Source organism: Bufo bufo, chromosome 1 (assembly GCF_905171765.1).
Source record: "Bufo bufo chromosome 1, aBufBuf1.1, whole genome shotgun sequence".
In the NCBI taxonomy this organism is placed as follows: Eukaryota; Metazoa; Chordata; class Amphibia; order Anura; family Bufonidae; genus Bufo; species Bufo bufo.
The window spans coordinates 459,663,671-459,671,250 of NC_053389.1; positions in this window are offsets into that span (position 1 = coordinate 459,663,671).

The following is a 7,580-nucleotide window of genomic DNA, read 5'->3' on the forward strand; positions in this document are numbered from 1 at the left end:
GGAAGAAAAGAGACAAGAAACAGGTAAGGATTGAAAAATGTACAGATTTTTAAGAGTACACATAGATGAGTGGATCAATGGGTTTAAGGATCTATGTAACTGTTGAATGACAACTGTTCATTCAATCCCAAAGGAGCCACAGTTTGCAATTGGAAGATCCACCACGTCTCTCTCTGTAAAATCCTCCTGTCCCAATCGCCCCCTCGTCTTAGTTTTTGAACAATTTCAATTCCCATGAATTTTAGGCCAGATATATCGCCTCCATGCACAGTATTGATATGTGTGGCTAGGGGTGTGTCCCTGTCATTCCTGACATCACCCAGATGTTCCCCAACCCGACGGCGTAATTCACGGGTGGTCTTGCCCACATACTCAAGGCCACAGATACAGTTTGCTTTATATATAACGCCCCTTGAGCGGCAGTTAACAAATTGTCTAATCTGGTACGTCTTGCCAGTGACACTACCACAAAATGTGCGTCCCTGTGTAATGTGAGGGCACGCTATGCAGCCACTGCAGCGAAAACTACCAACAGGTCGTCGGAGCCAAGTTTCTCTGCTCTCCTGGTTTTCGCTGAAGTGGCTGTGGACCAATCGGTCCTTGAGGCTCAAACCCCTGCGATATGTGACCTGTACTGTCTCGGAGATGGCATTTCTGATATCAGGGTCTAGTAGGAGGACCTCCCAGTGGTTCCTGAGTATCTGCCTATCCGACGTATCGGTCCACTGGTTGTTATTTTTGGTTTAGGGTATAATAATTCATCCCTCTTGCTATTACAAGCCCTCCTATAAGCTGATCTCAAAACAGCATCTGGATACCCCCTCTCACGAAACCTGCACCGTAGATCTTGAGCCTGTTTCTTAAAATCATGCCAGGTGGAACAGTTCCTCCTAATACGCAGGTACTGTCCCACCGGTATCCCTCTTTTGAGGGGTTGTGGATGATGACTCGTCCAATGTAACAGCGCATTCGTGGAGGTAGGTTTCCTAAATGTTTTAGTTTGTAGCATATTATCCTTGTCCCTTGATATCTCTATATCCAGGAAGGGCAAGGTGTCGGTTTTGAATTCAAAGGTGAATCTCATATTGATGGAATTAATGTTCAATTCTTTTATGAATGCAATGAACTCACTCTCATTCCCCTTCCAGACGACAAAAATGTCGTCTATAAATCTGGCCCATGTTAAAACGCATGGGATGAAATTACTAGGTGCATCGTTGAATACCAGGGTCCGTTCCCACCAGCCCAGGAACAAATTTGCATACGATGGGGCACAAGAACTCCCCATCGCAGTGCCCCTGAGCTGGTGGTACAGAACCCCGTCGAACAAAAAGAAATTCCTTGTCAAGACAAAATTCAATAGACGTAAGACAAATGAGTTATGTAAATGGAACTGACGTCCCCTTGTACTCAAGAATGTTTCCACAGCCCTCAATCCTAGGGTATGGGGTATTGAGGAGTATAGGGCCTCCACATCAATCGAGGCCAAAGATGTACCCTCCTCCATGGAAACTCCCTCTAAGCGACCCAATAGATCGCTCGTGTCCCTCAGGTAAGAGGGCAAGGTCTTGACAAAAGGTGCCAAAATGTGATCTATATAGATCCCCACATTCTGTGTCAAGCTGTTTACACCCGACACGATGGGGCGACCTTTAACAGGGGTGCCACCCTTGTGAATTTTTGGTAAACTGTAGAAGGTGGCTAGTGTTGGATGTTTTTTATATAGGAAATCAAATTCCTCCCCTGAGATCAGATCTTCCATTTTGTCTTCCCGTAGAATGCAAATCAGTTCTTGCTGGAAAGTGCCAGTAGGGTCACTATTGAGTTTCTCATAAGTGTCTCCATCACTGAGTAAAGACTGGCACATTGCCCTATAGTCTGCAGTGTCCATCAGGACAATGTTCCCCCCTTTATCAGAAGGTTTGATGGTGAGATTTTTCTTTTGTTCAAGATTTTGTAGAGATTTGTATTCAGCTTTGCTGCAATTAAAGTCGTGTAAAGATGGTACCAGGTTTGACAAGTCTCGACATACTTGATTAACAAATACATCGATACAAGTCGGATCCCCTGAAGGTGGAGTTTTAACACTTTTGTTCTTCAGAGTGGTAAATGGACCCTTACCTTCCTGAGGTACACTCTCACTAAGGCTAAATAATAGACGGACATCCTTCAAAATGTCTGGTGAGACACCCATCTCTTTGCTTTCACGTTTCTCAACCAGCGCAAAACAGAGAGTTGTATGCAATATCCCAATTGCACTCAGTCTAGATTTTTTCTATACATCAAGGGCCTATTATTTTAACTTTTAAATAAATAAATGTTAAGTATTAATAAAGCTACCCATTTTGTGATTATCCTTTTGGTACTCTGGGTCACCAGAAATAATTTCTTCCTTTGATGCAGAAGATTAGAGATGAGCAAATTTCTCAAAGATTTGATTCGGTCGGTTCGCCGAATTTTCTGAAAAGATTCTATTTGATCCGAATTTATTTGTGGTGAATTGCGTAAAAAAAAAAACAGCTATTTCCTGGCTGCAAAGAGACTGTATAGTGGTGTAGAACACTGTGCCTTGCAGTAACACACATAGGGAGTCTGCTGTGGTAGTGAAACAATAGTCAGTATGACATGCACATGACAGGCGTCACTCTTAGAATCACTGCACACTTCACTTATTTGGGCAGTTACAGGCCAAAGCTAACCAAATAACTCAAGTGTAAACTCAGCCTTACAGGTCGATGTTAACTTCAAGAAGAAGCACACTTCTTTTACACCATCATCACTGATTCCACATAGATGTTCACAGAACCTGTTCTATTAAACGCTTATACAAGTAGAGCCCCCAACAGAGTAAAGAGAGTGTCAGCAGTAAGTTTGTGTTGATGTCACTGATTATTTTGTCCTTCCTCTGATCCGTCAGAACAATAACCCCCAAAAAACTAATCCTGTCTTATGAGCATCCACCTTCACTCGGTCAGCATTTGGTCAGTAATCCATCAGTATTGCTAAAGCCCAAAAAAAAACAGGAGTGGATGCAAAACAGAGATGACACATCAATGGAATATTTCCATGGCTTCTGTATTTTGTACCCACTCCTGCTTTTGGCTACCAAATCATAAGCCAATTCTGATGCAAAATAAGGACCATGTCATACAGGCCTTACAGCTTCTACATAGACAGGATCCATTGTGCGCAAAGGTAGGGGAGTTCATACGCAGGAATACCTAGAGTCCTATCAAGTCCTATAGGACCCTGGTACTAATGGCAGGGACGAGACTATCTATTCCTCTAAAAGAAAGGACGAACAGGAGTCTCCTTCAGGCCTAATACAAACAATAGGGAAATGCAAAAACACAGAACCCAAACAAAATACAAAAGGGAAAGGAAAGACTTAACTTCAAAGGAGCAATGGAAGTACCAGGAACTCAGCTGAGATCCAACCACAATCTATCCAAAGGTCCAAACAGAAGCTATAAACCGCACAGCATTGTGGGAGAAGCAACTATAAATAGAGAATGTTAAATGACCCTAATAGCAACACCTGGGGAAAGAAGGAGTGGCAAGCACCAGAAACAACACAGAAGTCATTTGATCCAAACGGAAAACATGTCAGATCAAACCACGTGTTGCCACAATGGAATTAGTAGAACTAAAGGTAGCAGCACACTGCTGGTCAATTGCACAAAGATATAAGCAAATACTGAAAAAAAAATAGCTGCTTGGTGGCCTTACTTACTGCAAGGGCAGTTAGAAGCTCTTTGCGCATATAATTGATCAAAAATATGTCGGGCCCATCTACCGGACAACAAGGTGGCTTCTACTCAGATGGGGCCTACTCTAACATGCCTCTCCTGGGCTTACAGCCTACAATCTGGGCAAAGTAGCACCCAGCTATATCCTACACATGCCTCTCCCAAGCTGTCAGCCTGCAATATGGGCAAAGTAGAATACAGGTGTACAATCTATCTAATTAAAAGCACATGGTAAATGGGCGGTGGTTTACGGTTCAAACTCACCACCAGGGGGTGCCACCCGCCCAGTGGCAGTGACAATAGGGAAGAAAAACGAACCAGCACCTCCATAATAAGTAAATTTGAGAACGCAGGTGCAAGGTAGCGTGCACCTGCATTCTCAAATTTACTTATTATGGAGGTGCTGGTTCGTTTGTTTTTCTTCACCACGTGTTGCCGGTCTCACTGATCTCCTGCCACCTGTCGTGGAAACGTCTGTGACACCCAGTGATGGAGTGGGGAGAGTGGGAACAGCATGAGAAGTCCACAGAGTGGGGAGGTGGAAGCAGCATGAGGAGACTACAGAGTGGCTCAGTGACATAGTAGTGAGGTGGCAGCAGCATAAGGAGACCACAGAGTGGCCCAGTGACATAGTAGTGAGGTGGCAGCAGCATGAGGAGATAACAGAGTGTCCCAGTGACTAGTGTTGAGCGCGAATATTTGTATTGTGAATATTAATCGCGAATATTGGCACTTCGAGAATTTGCAAATATTTAGAATATAGCGCTATATATTCGTAATTTCGAATATTCATTTTATATTTTTTTAAAAGTACACTTGATACCACCCTGCTTCTAGCTTGTGGGCCAATGAGAAGGCTGCAATATATTTGTCAGAGCTTAGCAACATTCCTAGCAACCAATAGGAAAGTTGCCTACCCCTTGCTATATAAGAACGTCCCCAGCAGCCATTTTGTGCTGTTACATGCAGTTGTGAGAGAGAGAGAGAGAGAGAGAAAGCGAGAGGAGTGTGATTTTTGTGCTTTGCTGAATTCCTATGTCATATTACATCTGATACCTCATATATATATATATATATAATCCAGATACTTAGTGGTAGATAGTGTAGATTAGTTAGTGAATAGGTTAGCTGATAGGTTCCAGTGTAGGGTGTTAGGTACATTAGTTAGTTAGCACAGTCATATACTGTATATAATCTAGATAGTGGTAGATAGTGTAGGTAAGTTAGTGAATAGTGTAGCTGATTGGGTCCAGTGCAGGGTGTAGTGTAGGTTAGATAAAGATATAGTATAGTGTAGTCTTTTGCTGTCTGTTTAGTCTGTGGGGGAAAAAAAAGTATTTTGTTGTGTTTTAGGGTTTTGTGTGCTAGGATTATTGTCAGCGTCTTTTGTCTGTGAAAAAAAAAGCCTTTTGCTATGTTTTAGTGTTACTGTTTTAGGGTTTCGTGTGCTAGGGAGGGATTATTGTCAGTTTCTTTTGTCTTTGAAAAAAAAAAAGTATTTGGCTGTGTTTTAGTGTTACTGTTTAAGGGTTTTGTGTGCTAGGGAGATATTATTGTCAGCATCTTTTGTCTGTGAAAAAAAGTATTTTCCTGTCTGTTTTTGTGTCATTGTCATTTTTGCCCCATTGTCCCCAAACCCAAAAAAGTTTATTATTTTTTTCTTTCTATATTTTTTTTTCTGTTGTTTAAAAACATTGTGGTCATTTGGTCAAATCATGAGTGGATGTGGTTGTGCCGGCAGTCGTGTTCGTGGTAGAGGAGATGGTTCCAGTGCTGGACTGCTGCCAGCATGGGGCCGCTCCTCTACCCACTAAGGGGCAGACGCAGGTGGCAGGGGCGTCTGCCTCATCCGTGATTTTTTTGGGCGTGGCAGCCGCCCCATTTCAAATGCGGATGCGGACAGCACATTCCGGCCCCATTGAAAATGAATGGGTCTGCACCCGTTCCACAAAATTGCGGAACGGATGCGGACCCATTTTGCGGACATGTGAATGGAAAAGATATCCCTCAAAATGAAAATAAATAAAATTATTAAAGTTAAAGGGGTTCTGCACTTTGTATTAACTGATGATCTATCCTCTGGATAGATCATCAGCATCTGATCGGCGGGGGTCCGACACCCAGGACCCCAGCCGATCAGCTGTTTGAGAAGGCAGCGGCGCTCCAGCAGCAGTGCGGCCTTCTCACTGTTTACCGCCGGCCCAGTGACGTAACGACTAGTATCAACTAGCATGGGCAGGGCTAAGCTCCATTCAAGTGAACAGAGCTTAGCCCCGCCCACGCTAGTTGATACTAGTCATGACGTCACTGAGCCAGCGGTAAACAGCGAGAAGGCTGCGGCGCTGCTGGAGCGCCGCTGCCTTCTCAAACAGCTGATCGGCGGGGGTCCCGGGTGTCGGACCCCCGCCGATCAGATGCTGATCTATCCAGAGGATAGATCATCAGTTAAAACAAAGTGCAGAACCCCTTTAAGCAAAAAATGACTTTTGTGGCCCTATTAGCTAGCGTTTGGTGTCCCTAACAGCCTGTCCCTGCTCCACACAGCAACCTCTCCCTACATTGGCAAAACACTGAATGTAAAATGGCGGCCAGATCAGGTTTATTTATAAGGTAGGGGGTATGTCCATGTGCTGAAATGTCTCAATTGGCTGTCCTGTACCACCTGATGGATGTGTCATGGGTCAAAGTTCTTTATAATGTAAAAGAATATGGCGGGTGCAAATTTCTCCATATGTTTGACAAATAGCGAACACGCAAAGTTCGCCGCGAAACGACCGCCGGGCGAACCGCATGGCCATCTCTATTCATCATTTATTGTCAATATATATACACACTGCTCAAAAAATAATAAAGGGAACACTTAAACAACACAATGTAACTCTAAGTCAATCACACTTCTGTGAAATCAAACTGTCCACTTAGGAAGCAACACTGAGTGACAATCAATTTCACATGCTGTTGTGCAAATGGGATAGACAACAGGTGGAAATTATAGGCAATTAGCAAGACACCCCCAATGAAGGAGTGGTTCTGCAGGTGGTGACCACAGACCACTTCTCAGTTCCTATGCTTCCTGGCTGATGTTTTGGTCACTTTTGAATGCTGGCGGTGCTTTCACTCTAGTGGTAGCATGAGACGGAGTCTACAACCCACACAAGTGGCTCAGTTAGTGCAGCTTATCCAGGATGGCACATCAATGCGAGCTGTGGCAAGAAGGTTTGCTGTGTCTGTCAGCGTAGTGTCCAGAGCATGGAGGCGTTACCAGGAGACAGGCCAGTACATCAGGAGACGTGGAGGAGGCCGTAGGAGGGCAACAACCCAGCAGCAGAACCGCTACCTCAGCCTTTGTGCAAGGAGGAACAGGAGGAGCACTGCCAGAGCCCTGCAAAATGACCTCCAGCAGGTCACAAATCTGCATGTGTCTGCTCAAACGGTCAGAAACAGACTCCATGAGGGTGATATGAGGGCCCGACGTCCACAGGTGGGGGTTGTGCTTACAGCCCAACACCGTGCAGGACATTTGGCCTTTGCCAGAGAACACCAAGATTGGCAAATTCGCCATTGGCGCCCTGTGCTCTTCACAGATGAAAGCAGGTTCACACTGAGCACATGTGACAGACGTGACAGAGTCTTGAGACGCCGTGGAGAACGTTCTGCTGCCTGCAACATCCTCCAGCATGACCGGTTTGGCATTGGGTCAGTAATGGTGTGGGGTAGCATTTCTTTGGAGGACCGCACAGCCCTCCATGTGCTCGCCAGAGGTAGCCTGACTGCCATTAGGTACCGAGATGATATCCTCAGACCCCTTGGGAGACCATATGCTGGTGCAGT